The sequence below is a fragment of the Salvelinus sp. IW2-2015 genome, unplaced genomic scaffold, assembly GCF_002910315.2.
Source record: "Salvelinus sp. IW2-2015 unplaced genomic scaffold, ASM291031v2 Un_scaffold2421, whole genome shotgun sequence".
In the NCBI taxonomy this organism is placed as follows: Eukaryota; Metazoa; Chordata; class Actinopteri; order Salmoniformes; family Salmonidae; genus Salvelinus; species Salvelinus sp. IW2-2015.
This window is the reverse complement of record NW_019943742.1, coordinates 128,228-146,733: the sequence shown is the minus strand read 5'-3', so window position 1 is coordinate 146,733 and position 18,506 is coordinate 128,228. Positions and strand designations below refer to the sequence as shown.

Sequence of the window (18,506 nt, the reverse complement as noted above, 5' to 3'; positions counted from 1 at the left end):
GATTAACCAAAATCCCCTAATTTGAAGGTGCTCCATAATTTTATTATATAGTGTATGTACTATATCTACCCCAATTACTCCGTACCCCTGCACAAGCCAGTTCATTACTCTATGACCACTATTATCTACTTTATTATTACGGATTTACTTTATATTATTTCTCTATTTTCTTTCGCTCTGCATTTAGTGAAGTGCTGTAAATATACATTTCACATGTTGTTTACAAAGCATGTTGACATCTGACATCGTTTAACAGAGGACCCCATTTACCTCCAGGTACAAGATCCTTCTGTTCAGCTCTTGGTATCAATGTCAGTCTTTTCTTCTGGATATCACCACGACACACGCCAGACTGAACGGGCCACCAAGAGATGGAGACTGCCCTACGCTGCTTGACTTCTGCTAATCCTTCATCCTTGTGCGCTCACATACCCTGGGTTGAATATCCCAACACAACCCCTCATCAACGCCTCCGTCAGTATGTCACCCTTCGTAACCCAGATTGGTAACCAGATGCTCTGGGACCCACATAATCTTAATAATTCCCTACCAAAGAGTTTGGTTCGGTCCCTCTGTCTAGGATCATCTGCGCCGTTTCACGACCTGAGGAAGCCCCCCAGCCCTTCTTTGTGCTTCCGACAGACCCCCAGTCCCAGCCTAACTGTCCCCAGCCTCTGCTCTAGCTACACCCCGGTCAAAAGTATGGCTCTCATCGAAGACCTGCCATTGAAGTGGCATCCGAAGAAACATCTCCCCATTCATTGGTCCCTTTGAAATTGACCGGTCATTAACCACTCTGAGTGCACCTGAAACTCCCAGCCTCTCTCAGATCCATCCTACCTTCCATGTATCCCCCTGATTAAACACCTGTCTGCTCCAGTCCCCTTCCTTCCTCTCTGCAGCAGCTCCTCCACCCCCTCGCTCATCGTGGTGCCTGTTTTCCTTGCCTGACGCTGTGTTCCCTCTCAGCTACGTTCTGCCAGCTCTGACTCTGGTCCCAGTCTCCAGTCCCAATATCCTTTCACCTATTGTCCTGGATTCCCACTCTACTACTCTCCTGGATCCCCTCCACCTGCTTACCCTTGTCTCAACCCCTCTCGCTCAGCCTCAGCCCGGACCTGCTTACCTGTCTCAACCCTCTCGCTCCAGCCTCAGCCTCGACCTGCTACCTGTCTCAACCCCTCTCGCTCCAGCCCAGCTTCCGCCAACCTGGTTTCAGCTTCCCGCCCAAGCTTCCCACTACTCACTTCATCTCCCCCCGTTTTCAATAAAACCTTGGTTACTTCATCCCGTCTCCTCGTCTCAGTCTGCTCTATTAACAAATGTTTTGATTTTATTATTTGAGAATAACTGCACTGAGTTTTAGGATAGTAATAAATGACTTGTCGCTAGCCCACAATTTAAAATAGGCTTGATATGAATGTACTTCCACTCACAGTTTAAAATAGGCATAGATAGTGAATAAATATTGATCCCCACTCAGTTTAAAATAGCATTAGATAGTGTAATAAATGATTGTCCACTCAGTTAAAAATAGGCAAGTAGTGTATAAATGTAGCTCCACTCACAGTTTAAATAGGCATAGATGTAGAATAATGATTGTCCACTCAGTTTAAAATAGGCATAGATAGGATAAATGACTCTCACTCACAGTTAAAATAGGCATAGATAGTGAATAAAATGATTGTCCACTCAGTTTAAATAGGCATAGATATATGAATAAATGACTGTCCACTCACAGTTTAAAATAGCATAGATAGTGAATAAATGACTGTCCACTCACAGTTTAAAATAGGCATATGATAGTGAATAAAAGATTGTCCACTCAGTTTAAAATAGCATATGATAGTGAATAATATACTGTCCACTCACAGTTTAAATAAAAAATAGGATAGAATATAAATGATTGTTCCACTCAGTTTTAAAATAGGCATAGATAGTGAATAAATGATTTCCACTCAGTTTAAAATTAGGACTACAACATTCTCTTATAAATTAAAAAAAGAAAAAAAATCCCTGACCTTAGTTCTTTTTTAATGTTTTGTGTTAGTTGGTCAGGCTTGAGTGTTGGGGTGGCGTCTATGTTCTTTTTTCTGGTTTTGTTTTCTATGCGTTTGACCTGGTTGGTTCCCAATCAGAGCAGCTGTTTATCGTTGCTCTGATTGGGACCATATTTTAGGTAGCTGTTTTCATTGTGTGTGTGGGTGAATGTTTTCTGTTTAGTGTAATTTCACCTTGGCAGAACTGTTATTTTTGTTTTCCTCATTGTTGTTTTGTGTAGTGTTCAGTTTTAATTAAATATGACGAAACCTTACCACGATGCATTTGTGTCCTCCTCCCTTCACACACGAGAATCGTTGGTGGAAGGAGAGGAGACCTAACAAAACAAAAAAAAAGTAGTGAGGAACTGGAGATGGTATTCCACAAATATACTGAATAATGTTTGGTTCCACTCCTCCCACAATTCAACACAGTACAGAGAAGATCTCCTGCTCCTCATTATAGTATTACATAGACGTGTTATCTCTGTCATTAAGGGCAGCGTTAGTTCCACAACATGTTACCAAACCCAAAAAGATTTCCACTCTACAGAGAAACGTCATCTAACATGATGTGTGTTTCATATGCAACAGCCAAAGGAGTTCTAGAAAGACCACCGAAAAGACTAAGAGTTTTAAACAACTGTTAACACCAATAGATTGTCTAATATAACTCTCCAACTTACCAGTTCACGATAATAACTTCAGTGGGTGAAACTCATATTTGCCTGTGACAGAGGCGGAACATTTAAGCCGATGCAGTCGTGTTATCCTCAATATCAATCATTTAAAAATGCTTCTTAGCAAAATCAATGTCTAAAGCAATAATTAACTAAGGACTGTCTGGGAGTGGTTCTGAGTGGGGAGGGGAAAACTGAAAACTAGCTGTTATCTCAGAGACGTTTGAACTCTCTCTTTCTTATTGTCTATCAACTAACTTACCGCCTGGTTTCGGTGGTCTTTTCAAAACAGCTTTAACACTAAAAGAAATTATCATAATGTTCGTATTTTGACAGTTATTCATCCAAACTATAGTGTGGAAATGCTTAATATAAAAACACAAGCAAATCTAGTTTTTGAACTGGACTGGCTTTAAAACAAGTCCAGCGGCAAAAAGCTCTAGGACATGTAGAAGCCCCCATAAATCAAGAAAATCATTTAAAACCTAATCATACCTCACAGATGGACTGGAGACAGAACACAGACTGACCACACACACCTCGCGGCCCCACTCTCCCAGCCAAGAAAAACAGCCCCAGTAAATTATAATATCCACAATGGAGCTTGGGAAGAGAATCCTGTTTTGTATAGCTAAACCAATAAGCTTAAAGCTATGAATCATAATGTGTCTTTAAACAAACAAATAACTATTCGTCACTAATAATCAGGATCTGTTGTTTATTTTCAACCTGATTTTCAGTGGTTGTGTGTGTGTGTGTAGTTGTGTGTGTGTTGTGATGTGTGTCACGTCGAACGCTAGCAGCGTGTTAGCATCTATGTAATTAAACAGTTGAAGTCAGAAGTTTACATTACACCTTAGCCAATACATTTAAACCAGTTTTTCACAATCCGACATTTAATCCTTAGTAAAAATTCCCTTCTTTAGCTCATGGATTACCCTTTTATTTAAAGATTGTGAATGTTTCAGTAAATAATAGTAGAGAAATATATTTCATGTCATTTATTTCTTTCATCCACATTCCCAGTATCAGTCAGAAGTTTACATACACTCAATTAGTATTTGTAGCATTGCCTTTAATTGTGAACTTGGGTCAAACGTTTCGAGTAGCCCTCCACAAGTTTCCCACAATAATTAGTGAATTTTGGCCCATACCCCTGACAAGAGCTGTTGTAACTGAGTCATAGGTTTAGCCTCCTTGCTCACACACGCTTTTTCATTCTATCTACCAAATTATCATAAAGATTGAGGTCAGAGCTTAGTGATTGGCCACTCCAATACCTTACTATTGTCACTGTAAGCCTTTGCACCAATCTTTGGAGTATGCTGTGAAGGTCCATTGTCCAATTGAAACCCATATAGCACCAAGCTAACTTCATGAGCTATTTCTATGAGAATTGAAACTAATCAATTATACTCCGACATAAATTATCCAGCCTCATGATCCTCTATTTATTGAAGTTGCACCAAGTCCCTCCTGCAGGAATAGCACCCCCCACAACAGATGCTACCCATCTCGTGTCTCAACGTATAGATGCGTGTTCTTCGCTTGCAAGCCTCCCCCTATTTCCTACCAAACATAACGTAGTCAATTTATGGGAGCAAAACATTCTAATTTTATGTTTTATCATCCAACAAAGGACATCATTCTCCAAAAAAGACGATCTATTCCCAAATTGCAGATGCAAACCGTTAACACCCGTAGTCGTGCTTTTTTATGGCGGTTTACTGAGCATAGTTCTTCCTTGCTGACGCCTAGTTATGTCTATTAAGACCCGTTTACAGTGGATATAATACTATTGTCCGTTCCTTCCAGCATCTTCACATCCTTGTCTGTGTTTCTGGACTTGATTTCACTTTTTGCAGCAAATACGTTTTCATCTCATAAGCATTTTTTTCTAAAAACAATGCATCATTTGGTGAATTTCCAAGACTGTTTTAAGGCACAAGTTCAACTTAGTTGTATGTTAAACTTCTGAACCAACTGGAATTGTAATACACCGTGAATTAAATTAAATAATCTGTCTTAAAAATATTTGTGTAAAAATGACTGTTCTGCCACAAAGTAATGTCCAATCCGATCTTTCCAAAACGTATATATATTGGAATGTAGTGTACGTGTGCTGTCTGTGTGTGTGAGTGTCGTGTGTGTTATCGGTGTTGTTTAATTAGTGTGTGTGTTGGGGTCATATATATGTGGATGTGTATATGTAACACTGTGTGTGGTGAGTGGATACATGATGTGCCTATGTATTTGTTGTATGGACCTGAATATATGGATTGGTTAGGTTGGTTGTGCTTGTGTGAATGTGTGTTGTGTGTATGGGTGTTGTATTATTATGTGTGTGGTCACAGTGTGTGTGTGTGTGGTGTGAATGTTGTGATACATGCGTCAAAAAAATAAGGGAACACTTAAAACAACACAATGTAACTCCAATGTCAATCACCCACTTCTGCTGAAATCAAATGTGCCACTTAGAACACATGGAGTGACAATTAAATTTCACATGCTGTTGCAAATTGAATAGACAAAAGTGTGGAAAATATAGCAATTAGCAAACACCCCCCACAAAAAGGAGTGATTTGCAAACGTGTGACCGAAGACCACTTCTCATTCCTATGGCTTCCTGGCTATGTATTTGAGTCACTTTGGTTACATGCTGCGGTGCTCTCACTAGTGGTACATGAGAACGTAAGGTCTACAACCCATCACAAGTGCTTTATAGTGATGTTCATCTAGGATCACACTGCCAATGCGAGTCAATAAAGGTTATGCCTCGTTCTTTTTTTCTTTGAGTGTGCTCTGGGTTACCAACATCCCTTGTTCCCCGACCAAGAGGTTGAGGTTGCGGTTCCCTCTGTCTAGGATCATCTGCGCCGTTGTCACCGTACCTGGAGGAAGGCCCGKGCAGCCCTTCTTTGTGCTTCCGACAGGACCCAGTCCCAAGCTAACTGTCGCCGRGCCTCTGCTCTAGTCTACAMCCCGGGTCAAAAGGTATGGCTCTCATCGAAGGACCTGCCATTGAAGGTGGCATCGAAGAAACATTGCCCCCGATTCATTGRTCCCTTTGAAATTGACCGGGTCATTAACCACTCTGAGGTGCRCCTGAAACTCCCAGCCTCTCTCAGGATCCATCCTACCTTCCATGTATCCCTGATTAAACSTGTCTGCTCCAGTCCCCTGTCTCCTCCTGCAGCAGCTCCTCCACCCCCTCGGCTCATCGTGGTGCCTGTTTTCCTTGCCTGACGCTGTGTTCCTCTCAGCTACAGTTCTGCCAGCTCTGACTCTGGTCCCAGTCTCCAGTCCCATCATCCTGCTACTCTGTCCTGGATTCCCCACTCTACTACTCCCTTGGATTCCCCTCCGGACCTGCTTACCCTGTCTCAACCCCTCTCGCTCCAGCCTCAGCCTCCGGACCTGCTTACCTGTCTCAACCCCTCTCGCTCCAGCCTCAGCCTCCGGACCTGCTTACCTGTCTCAACCCCTCTCGCTCCAGCCTCAGCTTCCGCACCTGGTTTTCAGCTTCCCGCCCAAGCTTCCACTGACCTGCACTTCATCTCCCCCCGTGTGTCAATAAATACCTTGGTTACTTCATCCCCGTCTCCTCGTCTCAGTCTGCTCTTGTAACAAATGTTTGATTTTGATTTGAGAAGACTGCACTGAGTTTAGATAGTGAATAAAGACTGTCCACCACCTTAAAGTAGGCTTGGATAGGAATGACTGTCACTACAGTTTAAAATAGGCTAGGCATAGTGAATAAACTGGATTGTCTCACTCAGTTTAAAATAGGCATAATAGTGAATAAATGATGTCCACTCAGTTTAAAATAGGCATAGGATAGAATAAATGACTGTCCACTCACAGTTTAAAATAGGCATAGATAGTGAATAAATGATTTCCACTCAGTTTAAAATAGCATAGATAGTGAAATGACTGTCCACTCACAGTTTAAAATAGGCATAGATAGTGAATAAATGATTGTCCACTCGAGTTAAAATAGGCATAGATAGTGAATAAATGACTGTCCACTCACAGTTTAAAATAGCATAGATATTGAATAAATGACTGTCCACTCACAGTTTAAAATAGGCATAGATAGTGAATAAATGATGTCCACTCAGTTTAAAATAGCATAATAGTGAATTAAATGACTGTCCACTCACAGTTTAAAAAGGCATAGATAGGTGAATAAATGATTGTCCACCAGTTTAAAATAGAGCATAGATAGAATAAATGATTGTCCAACTCAGTTTAAAATAGGGGACACAATACATTTCCTATAAATAAAGAAGAAGAAAAAAAAATCCCTGAACTTAGGTCTTTTTTTAATGTCTTTTGTGTTAGGTTGGTCAGGGGTGAGTGGGGTGGGCAGTCTATGTTCTTTTTTCTAGGTTGTTTGTTTTCTATGCGTTTGACCTGGTGTGGTTTCCCCAATCAGAGGCAGCTGTTTATCGTTGGTCTCTGATTGGGAGCCATATTTAGGTAGCCTGTTTTCCATGTTGTTGTGGGTGAATGTTTTCTGTTTAGTGTATGTCACCTGCAGAACTGTTTCATTTTTGTTTTCCTCATTGTTGTTTGTGTAGTGTTCAGTTTTAATTAAATATGACGAACACTTACCACGATGCATTTTGGTCCTCCTCTCCTTCCACCAACGAGAATCGTTGTGGAAGGAGAGGAGACTAACAAAAAACAAAAAAAAAGGGAAGCTGGAGATGGTATTTACACACAAAGGTTTACTGAATAATGTTTGGTTTCCCTCCTCCACATTCAACAGTACAGAGAAGATCTCCTGCTCCTACATGTATAGATTACATAGGACGTTGTATCTCTGTCATTAAGGGCAGGCTGTAGTTCACAAACATGTTTCCAACCCAAAAAGATTTCCACTCTACAGAGAAACGTCATCTAACATGATGTGTGTTTCATATGCAACAGCCAAAGGAGTTCTAGAAAGACACCGAAAAGACTAAGAGTTTAACAGCACTTACTGTTAACACCAATGTATTAGGTCTAATATAACTCTCCAACTTACCATTCAAGCATGAAATAACTTCAGTGGGTGAAACTCATATCTTGGCCTGTAGGACAGAGAGGAACATTTAAAGGCCCATTGCAGCCGTTGTTATCTCAATATCAAATCATTTAAAAATGCTTCTTAGCAAAGATCAATGTCTAAAGCAATAATTTTAACTAGGACTGTCTGGAGTTCTGAGTGGGGAGGGAAAAACTGAAACTAGCTTATCGCAGAGACGTTTGGAACTCTCTTTTCTTATTGTCTATCAACTAACTTACCGCCTGGTTTCGGGTGGTCTTTTCAAAACAGCTGTTAACACTAAAAGGAAATTATCATAATTGTTCTATTTTGACAGTATTATTCCAAAACTCATAGTGTGGAAATGTATAAAAACACAAGCAAAATAGTTTTTGACTGGACTGGGCTTTTAAGAACAAGTCAGCCGGCAAAAGCTCTGGACATTTAGAGCCTCCCCTAAATCAAGAAAAATCATTAAACCTATGGACATGAACCTCACAGATGGACTGGAGACAGACAGACAGACTGACACACACACACCTCCCGCGCCCCACTCCCCAGCCAAGGAAAAACACCCAGTAAATTATAATATCCACAATGGAGGCTTGGAGAAGAATCCTTTTGTGTTAGCTATAACAATAAAGCTTGAAACTATGAATATAATGTGTTTAAACAAACAATGGAATATTCGTCATAGATAATCAGAATCTGTCTGTTATTTTCAACGATTTTCAGTTGATTTTGTGTTGTGTGGTGTGTGTGTGTGTTGGTGGTTGTTGTGTGTGTGTGTGTGTGTGTGTGATCATGGGTGTTTGTGTGTGGCATTGTGTGAGCTGTGTGGAGCGTCTGTATGTATGAACAGTTGAATCAGAAGTTTACATACACCTTAGCCAAATAACATTTAAACACTCAGTTTTCACAATCCTGTACATTTAATCCTTAGTAAAAAATTCCCTGTTTTTAAGGTCAGTTAGGATCACCACTTTATTTTAAGAATGTGAAATGTCGAATAATAGTAGAAGAAGGATTTATTCAAGCTTTTATTACTTCTCAACATTCCCAGTACGTCAGAATTTACATACACTCAATAGATTTGTAGCATTGCCTTTAAAATTGTTGAAACTTGGTGTTCAAAACGTTTCAGGTAGCCTCCACAAGCTTCCCACAATACGTGGTGAATTTTTGTCCCATACACCTGAAGAGTGTGTGTAACTGAGTCAGTTTGTAGGCCTCCTTGCTCACACACGCTTTTTCAGTTCTACCCACCAAATGTGTCTATAGATTGGGTTCAGGCTTTTGCATGGCCACCTCCATATACCTTGACTTGTTGTCCTTAACCCTTCTTGCCCACCAACTTTGGAAGTATGCTTGGGGTCATGTCCATTTGGAAAAACCATTTGCGACAGCTTTAATTCCTGGACTGATGTCTTGAGATGGGCTCAATTATATCCACATAAATTTTCCTCCTCATGATTGCCATCTATTTTGTGAAGTGCACCAGTCCCCTCCTGCAGCAAAGCACCCCCACAACATGATGCTACCACCCCCGTGCGGTTCACGAGTTTAGGTTGGTGTTCTTCGGCCTTCTAAGCCTCACCCCTTTTCCTCCAAAACATAACAGATGGTCAGTATGCCAAAGCAGTTCTTATTTTTGTTTCATCCAACCAGAGGACATTTCTCCAAAAAGTACGACCTTGTTCCCCATGTGCCAGATGCAAAACCGTAGTATCTGGCTTTTTCTATGGCGGTTTTGGAGCAGTGGCTTCTTGCCTTGCTGAGCGGCCGTTTCAGGTATGTCGATATAGGACTCGTTACATGGTATTAGATACTATGTTCCTTTTTCCTCCGCTCTTCACCAAGGTCCTTATTGCTGTTGTTCTGGGATTGATCTTGCACTTTTTGCATCAAGTACGTTCATCTCTAAAGCATTCTAAAGCAATGACATCATTTTGGGAATTTTCCAAGCTGTTTAAAGGCAACAGTCAACTTAGTGTATGTAAACTTCTGACAACTGGAATTGTGATACAGTGAATTATAAGTGAAATAATCTGTCTGTAAACGATGTGTTGTAAAATGGACTTGTTTCATGCACAAAGTAGATGTCCTAACCGACTTTCCAAAACTTATATATAGTGGATGTGTATGTATGTGTGTGTGTGTGTGGTGTGTGTGTGTGTGTGTGTGTGTGTGTGTGTTGTGTGTGTGTAATATATGGATGTGTAAGTTGTGTGTGTGTGTGTTGTGTATATATGTGGATGTGTATGTATGTGTGTGTGTGTGATGTGTGTATATATATGTGATGTGTATGATATGTGCTGTGTGTGTGTGTGTGTGGTGTGTAGTGTTGATGTGTGTGTGTGTATAGTTGTGTGTGTGTGTGTGTGTGGTGTGTGTGTGTGTGTGTGTAATACACTGCTCAAAAAAATAAAGGAACACTTAACAAACAACTGTAACTCCAATCAATCACACTTCTGTGAAATCAAACGTCCACTTAGGAAGCAACACTGATTGACAATTAACAATTTTCACATCTGTTGGCAAATGGAATAGACAAAGGTTGTGAAAATTATAGGCAATTAGCAAGACACCCCCAAAAAAGCAGTTGATTCTTGCAGGTGGTGACCAGCAGACCACTTCTCAGTTCCTATGCTTCCGGCTTATGTTTTGTCACTTTTGAATCTGCGGTGCTCTCACTCGAGTGGTACGAGAGACGGATCTACCAACCACACAAGTGGCCTCAGGTAGTTGCAGTTCATCCAGGTATGGCACATCAATGCGACTTGGCAAAAAGGTTTGCTGTGTCTGTCAGCGTTAGTCGTCTACGAGCATGGCAGCCGCTACCAGAGACAGGCCACGTACATCAGGAGACGTGGAGGAGCCGTAGGAGGCAACAACCAGGCAGCGGACCGCTATCCTCCGCCTTTGTGCAAGCGAGGTGCACTGCCAAGCCTGTCAAAATGAACCTCCAGCAGCCACAAATGTGCAGTGTTCTGCTCAAAAGCGTCAGAAACAGACTCCATTAGATGTGGTATAGCCCGGACGTCCACAGTGTGGGGTTGTGCTACCAGACCCAGCACCAGTCAGGACCTTTTGCGCATTTGCCCAGAGAACACCAAAGATTTGCAAATTCGCCACTGACGCCCGTGCTATCCACAGATGAAAGCAGGTCACACTGAGCCACATGACACATGTGACAGACGTGAACAGAGTCTGGAACGCCGTGGAGAATGCTTTGCTGCCTGCAACATCCCCAGCAGACCAGGCTTGGCGGTGGGTCAGTCATGTGTGGGGTGCATTTCTTTGTGGTGGCCGCACAGCCCTCATTGGCTCGCCAGAGGTAGGCCTACTGCATTAGTACCGAGCATGAATCCTCAGACCCCTTGTGGAGACCATATGCTGTACTATGCCACATTTGTGGCCTGCTGGAGTCATTTTGCAGGGCTCTGGCCAGTTGCACCTCCTTGCACAAACGCGAGTTAGCGGTCCTCGCGGTTGTTGCCCCCACGGCCTCCTCCACGTCTCCTGATGTACTGGCCTGTCTCCTGTAGCGCCCTCCATGCTCTGGACCACTTACGCTGACAGACACAGCAAACCTTTTTGCCACAGCCGCTTTGATGTGCCATCCTGGGATGAACTGCGACTACCTGAGCACTTGTGTGGGTTGTAGACTCCGTCTCATGCTACCACTAGAGTGAGAGCACCGCCAGCATTCAAAAGTGACCAAAAATCACCAGGAAGCATAGGAACTGAGAAGTGTCTGTGGTCACCACCTGCAGATCACTCCTTTTTGGGGGGTCTTGCTTAATTGCCATATATTTCCACCTTTTGTCTATTCCATTTTGCACAACAGCATGTGAAATGTATTGTCAATCAGTGTTGCTTCCTAATGGACAGTTGATTTCACAGAAGTGGGATTGACTTGGAGTTACATTGTGTTGTTTAAGTGTTCCCTTTATTTTTTGAGGCAGTGTAATGGGATGTGTATGTATCCGTGTGTGTGTGTGTGCGCGCTAGGCTACCCTGTCTTTCCCAGACCTTATGTCCATCTCGCTGATAGATGGATCAATGCAGCATAGCTGTGTGAGAAGAGGAAGAGAGGACAGGAGGAAAACATGATACCTCAGTCAAAACAAAGGATGGAAATATGGAGTCAGATGACTGATCTAGAGCAGACGGGCTGTCCCGTTGCAACACCACTGGATGATCAAGGTAGGTGTTGGACCGATAGATACAAGGTCACTGGTTCCAGTCCCGCTTGGTTTTTGCTTCCATAATTTGCTTCCATACGATGTTGGTTACCTCGCCGATATCAAAATCCCATGTGGGAAGACCCAAACACAGACAAACACAACCACCACTGACGCAGTCATGACCATGATACCACTGCCAGTATCTCCAAACACAACAATCATTGGCCTGTGTGTGTGTGTTTTCTGATTGACATCTCCACAGCCAGACCAGTACAGCAGAGCTAGGGGACTCCCTCCTCTAAACAGCATCATGCAGCAGGTCTGAAGACCAGCCAACGTTTACGTTTGAACACTTAACAAACATCACTGATTTACTGATTAACAAATATGCAACAAATCAATATGCAATAAATCAATATTGAAGAAAAGTATGCAATACATCTTTGACTATTTTAACTGTGTGTGTGTGTGTGTGTGTGAGAGAGATGGGGGACCATCTGTATCTAGTGTATCTACCACTAGATACAGAGCCACACAAGTATCCTTCTAGTTTTGAAGGCAGCAGGGTAAACGGTGTGACTCATAGCAATCCTATCTGTTTGTTTTGCCAATGTCATTTCAGACATGTGATCAGCTAAGGAAATGCCTGAGAGTGCTTTTAGGTCCACCCCAATCTTTATTTCCAGTTTTACAGCTCACCTAAACATGATACTTTGTCATGGCATTGCATTTGGTTTATTTTGTGTCTACAATTCTGGAATAAATCTATTGTGATGCTTTTTTTCACATCACTTGCCTTGGTTCAGCATTTATTTCTTTATTTCTGAGCCAGGCACCAGCAGCAAGCTACTGTCAGCCAGCTGCTGTCAGACAAATACCATTTCCTCCTTGGAGATTTGAGATTAAAACAAGCACTTTTTAGCTGCCTAAACCGGTCTCCCTTTTCAGGGACTCAACGGCCCTGAAGTTGAGAAACACACACAGCAACCTGATTCACAATGAAGCATCAGCCATCCCATTAACACAACACAGTCAATATTCATCACAAAATCACTGCATTGTGTAATAGCAGCCAAATATATCACCTTTCCAAACAACCTGTACAATATGGCACAGACAGATTTTACACAAGCACCATAATCTGAGCCTTGGCCAACGAACAAACGCCCTGAATCAGTATAAGCTTTCCCCTCATAACAATAACCATACCCTCTGACCCGAAAAAACACAGCCGCTAAGCTTCTTAGCCCTACTCCCTTCATCAGAATCCGCTTTAGGCTACGGTGGCTCCTAAACCATGCAGGTAAGGTCATTTGAGACATATAAGGTTATATCTGAGCAAAGCAATGTTCTGAGATATTGAGCATTAAAGTTTTCACATCTCAGGTATCCGATCTGTTTTGTAGTCCTCACCGTAAAGGTACCTAAAGTGCAGAGGGGGGTGCAGTCGCAGATAGAACCTTATGGCTCTGAAATGTCAATCTGGGTTCAACCATAAGGTCCTATCTGACACAGAATGTTAAAATGATTTCAATTACAAGAGAAAAGTACAGATTTSTAATGATTAAATAAAGAGAATACCCTTCCCTCTTTCTAATCATGTCATCAAATATATTCATTCATGTTCATCACACATTGTTAAAGCGATAGTTCCCTAAAATGACAAATACACTATATTATCCTATGGAGAACTAACAACATTGCTAAAGCTTAGCTCTGGATGAGTAAACTGATATATTTTTCTGGTCTCTGACTCCCAAAGTCAGTAAATTACTTGCTATTTACCAATAAAATGTGGTAAGTTATGTAATTTTTGAAAAATGCCCCTTCCATGCAGGTTTCCGTATTGATATAGAACAAGACAAAAGCAGCTATGCCTCTCCTAGTMCTAAGGGCTTTAAACATGCTCTAAGAAACCTGTATTCATTTGTTCTTACCATAAAGAACTTACGTTATGGCCATTCTTCTAAAAAGGGGTGGAAAAAACTCTTAAGTAATTAAAAACGAGGACCAGAACATATTATGTCAATAATCAAAGACTTGGAACTGTAAGGTTCTATCTGCAAAATGAACACTAGGTGTACAAAACATTAGGAACATCCTAATATTGAGTTGCACCACCTTTTGCCCTCAGAGCAGCCTCAATTCGTTGGAGCATGGCCTCTACAAGGTGTCGAAAGCTTTCCACAGGGATGCTGGCYCATGYTGACTCCAATGCTTCCCACAGTTGTGTCAAGTTGGCTGGATGTCCTTTGGGTGGTGGACCATTCTTGATACACACAGGAAACTGTTGAGCGTGAGAAACACAGCAGCGTTGCAGTTCTTGACACAATCAAACCGGTGCGTCTGGCACCTGCTACCATACTCCGTTCAAAGGCACTTCGATCTTTTGTCTTGCCCAGTCACCCTCTGAATGTCACACATACATAATCCATGTCTCAATTGTCTCAATGCGTAAAAATCTTTCTTTAACCTGTCTCCTCCCCTTCACCTACACTGATTGAAGTGTATTTAACAAGTGACATCATAGCTTTCACCTGGATTCACCTGATCAGTCTATGTCATGGAAAGAGCACTCAGTGTATAGTTTTGAGATAATGAGTATTTTTCAAGTCCCAGATCTCAGAACCGTTTTGTAATGTCTTCCTCTTTCATGACTCAATAAGTATACCACCTTACATACAATTATTTTTGATTGACAACCCAGCAATGAGATTGGATTTCAGAATTAACCTTATAGCACCAAGCCAAAAGGTGTTTGGGCAAATAGAACTTTTGGATTTTTTTCCCTTTTTTCTCCATAGTAAATATACTTATTTTATTCTCTGACATATCTCACATATAAATGCAGGCATAAAGGATTACCTAAAGAGCAACTCTATGTGAATAACTCATTTTTTACCAAATGTCATAGACCTTTATAGTCCCAAGGTCACTAATGGTTTTTGTGCGAAGGAGGTAGGTAGGGCAATGTTTGTCTCTCTAATCACAATCGAAGTGCTTATGCCACTGTGTCAATACTATAAACCTGGATAGGGTTCTCTTCCTACACACAGCAGACATGCAGTGACAGAAGCTACAGAATGGTCAATGGACACAGACARACACTTCATTAGAGTTAGGAATCTAAAGACATTGTTTTAAGTAGCTATTACTATACCACTATCGTTATACAGTASTGTTTTTATTGTAGTAAACAGGTGTTTTTTTTAGTCATTATAGACTCCTGAGATCCTATGTGTCTGATGAAAAGCATGCAAYACATAAGCAGATGGAATGTTTTTTCTTTCTCATCAATCTGACATTTTTTGACGTTCTAGTGACCAACAGCAACATACTGCATTTTCCATTTAAGGTCAATTCGGCCATTTGCTTCCAGGGTGAATATCTTGGTCGAATCTAAGAAAGCAGCCACTTCATTGCATATCGACCRAGTCGTGGCAAACGTGTCTCTATCCCCCCATAATCGGAATCAGCTAAATGCCACTTCAAACACATGTCTGGCTCCCTGTCAATGACCGCACGCTTGACACACAGGACATTGGCTCCGTGTGTGCACGGGAACAGGTGGCAGTTCCGCGTACAGGTGTGCGTCTACAACACCACTGAACCAAAACAAGGTATCTTGTGTACACTTTTTATCCCTTACCATCAACATACATGTCGACTGTTATTTATTTACAAAAAATACTTTGGATGAATGCCTTTCTCAATATSAAAACAGAAAATGCACTACTAATGCATCTCAAACAGCTGTCTGATACTGACAGAAATCAGTATAGCTCGACAAGAGTAGCCATTGGCTGATTGTTATTTCTTGATTCTCTTGCTTTATGTTGTGATGGAAGAAGCGGGACATGCATGGCAAATGAGTGCACACTGCACACACACACAGCCCCAAACATCAGAATACTGGCTAACGTCAGCAAGCTAGACATCGTTAGCATGAATTGTGATCTACATCTCCACAGCATCGTGTATAAATAGAGCAAACTATTGTTCAATAACTCATATGTTTGTTATCTAATTTAGCTAGTAGCTGCCATATGTTTAAACCCTAATAATTTAGAGTTTGCAGGTGGTGCATCTCTCATGCAAGCATGCCAGTCTGACTACTTTTATGGGCAAGCAAGCTGGGTATCCCTGCGATTGTCTGTCCTGTTAGCTAGCAGCTAGCAAGCCTCTACCTTGGAGAAGAAAATACCGATATTGCCCTCCATTTGTCAAGTTTTTGACGCTGCAAACAGCAAACCAGCTGACTAACATTACACCACAGATGAATGGGGATACATACCTTTGATTAGCCTATATACCGTTTCTGCTAACGTTCCATTTCACAAAAACGAAAGTAATGGATGGATATGACATCCATGCACGTGTTGTGCATGCTTGTACACGAGCTATAATGTTATTTTACATCAAACCAAGAACGACCCTTTCGAAAACAACCCACAAGATTTGCCGCTGTTTCTGCAATCTAGTTTCCAGAACGACCTCTGGGAGTGGAATATTCTCACGGGTTTCAACCACCAATATGAAAACAAGCGAACGTTTTTCTCTCTCCAATACTGTAAATTACTAGACACCCAGATCAACGAATCATACAAAAGTGGTGCTCAGCAAAACATTGCAAAAGTCCCACTTGCAGCCAAAATGACAGAAATATGAAAATGCCCTTACGTAAATTGGTTGCGACGAGAACGGATAAAATCCGATGTGAGAAATGATGCTTGCAGAGGCTGGGCYGGGATTKTCTCTCCTTTTTACAGCTGCTGTATCTCCCGCCCTCTCTCTGTTCCTCTCAAACTCTCTCTCTTCCCCTCTTGTCTTTATCCTTCCCTTCCAAGAGCCCGCTCCTCTTGTACCACTCGCCACCCAGTGGAGAATGGCCAGATGCGTTCCTATAAGGAACCACTCTCGGGATTTGTGTGTGCGCGTGCATGCGACTAGTGTACGTGCGTGCATGTGTGTGTGTGTGTGTGTGTGCGCGGCTCAGATAAATGACAGGTTGTAAGGGAACATTTTAATGTTACATACTACATTTGGCTGTGTGTGTGTGTGTGTGTGTGTGTGTGTGTGTGTGTGTGTGTGGTGTGTGTGTGTGTGTGTGTGTGTGTGTTGGGTGTGTGTGTGTGTGCGTGCGTGCGTGCGTGCGTGCGTGGTGTGCTGTGTGTGTGTGTGTGTGTGTGTGTGCTCATCCCACTAACAGCAGCCCACAAATACAAATGCAATGCTTTTTTTGAGAGGCCTTGTCATGTTGGTATAAATGTTGATACTTGAGTAGCCTAAGTAGAGCCCTCTCTAAATGACCCTCTTCTTGAGACCATAGATCAAATCAAATGATCAAATCAAATGTATTTATAAAGCCCTTTTTACATCAGCAGATGTCACAAAGTGCTTATACAGAAATCCAGCCTAAAACCCCAAACTGTAAGTTTAGGGTGGCAGGTAGTCTAGCATTTAGACGATTGGGCCAGTAACCGAAGGTTGCTGGTTCAAATACCAGAGCCGACTATGTGAACATCTGTCAATGTGCCCTTGAGCAAGTCATTTAACTATAATTTGCTCCAGAGGTGCCATACTACTATGGCTGACCCTGTAAAACAACACATTTCACTGAACTTATTTGGTGTATGTGACAATAAAACAAACACAATAAAACAATCCTGACATGTTTATTTCCTGGTCTGACAAGAGAAAATGTAAACTMTTGTTTCTAAGCCCTTGCAGAGAAACCACATGATCAAAATCATATCAATTAATTGGAGTGACATCATAGAGGGTGGCAGAGCAAGCTTCAAACAGGAAGCTCACCCCACGAAGCACATGATAAAATCAGCAACAGATTTGTTTTCTGTTTTGTTGTTAAGGTTATAAAACTGTCATAAATAATGCACAGTGCCAAATTCTGATGTGAATGTGCATACTAGGTACTGGTGCATCAAAATACATTAAAAAGTTGCCAATATTACAGTATGTTTAAATTTTGTCATTCAGTCATGTTTGGTTGTTGTCCTGTAATATCAGCCATAGCTAGCTATAGTAGGACAGCATGCAGTAGCAAGAGTTGAACAGTCTTAAAGGCTATTCCAATGGATGAAAGAGGTCCAGTTTACATTAGGGACCCCCTGTACTTAGGTTAGGCAGGGATCTGGTTATTGAAGTACTATATCCTGTTTATTTTTTCTTATTTAAGTGAATTCAGAATTCTTGCATTTCTGTCKTCTGTAACCTCTTCAGACATCTATCCAACATATTAGCCCAACACATGATCCATTTCTGTAATCCTCAGATGTTTCCTAATCACACAAAATGTCATTGAATTGTCATTGGAGTACAATTAGGACTATAATAATGGTGTCCAGCTTATCTAGCCTGCTGTCCCAGTCTACCAAATGTGAACTGAAAATATGGTTTTGACTCAGTGTACACAGATGGGTGTGTCAAGCCCCCTGTAAATATTATATCAACATTAGCTTTTTTTGTGTGATTAGGAAACATCTTGAGGATTTCAGAAATGTACCATGTGTTGGGCTAATATGTTGGATAGATGTTGAAAGAGGTT

At 41.6% G+C, this 18,506-nt stretch overlaps 1 long non-coding RNA gene across 1 annotated transcript in view; it reads right to left on the bottom strand.

The window, feature by feature from the left end:
* The window catches only part of LOC139025248 (uncharacterized), a 44,654-nt gene extending 27,895 nt beyond the window's left edge, over nucleotides 1-16,759 (bottom strand). Inside the window, exons 1-2 of the long non-coding RNA XR_011476732.1 lie at nucleotides 16,622-16,759; nucleotides 7,752-7,797 (exon numbers count right to left, since the gene is read on the bottom strand). This is a non-coding gene — a long non-coding RNA (uncharacterized lncRNA). The remainder of the gene's footprint in view (nucleotides 1-7,751; nucleotides 7,798-16,621) is intronic.
* Between the last annotated feature and the right edge of the window lie 1,747 nt (nucleotides 16,760-18,506).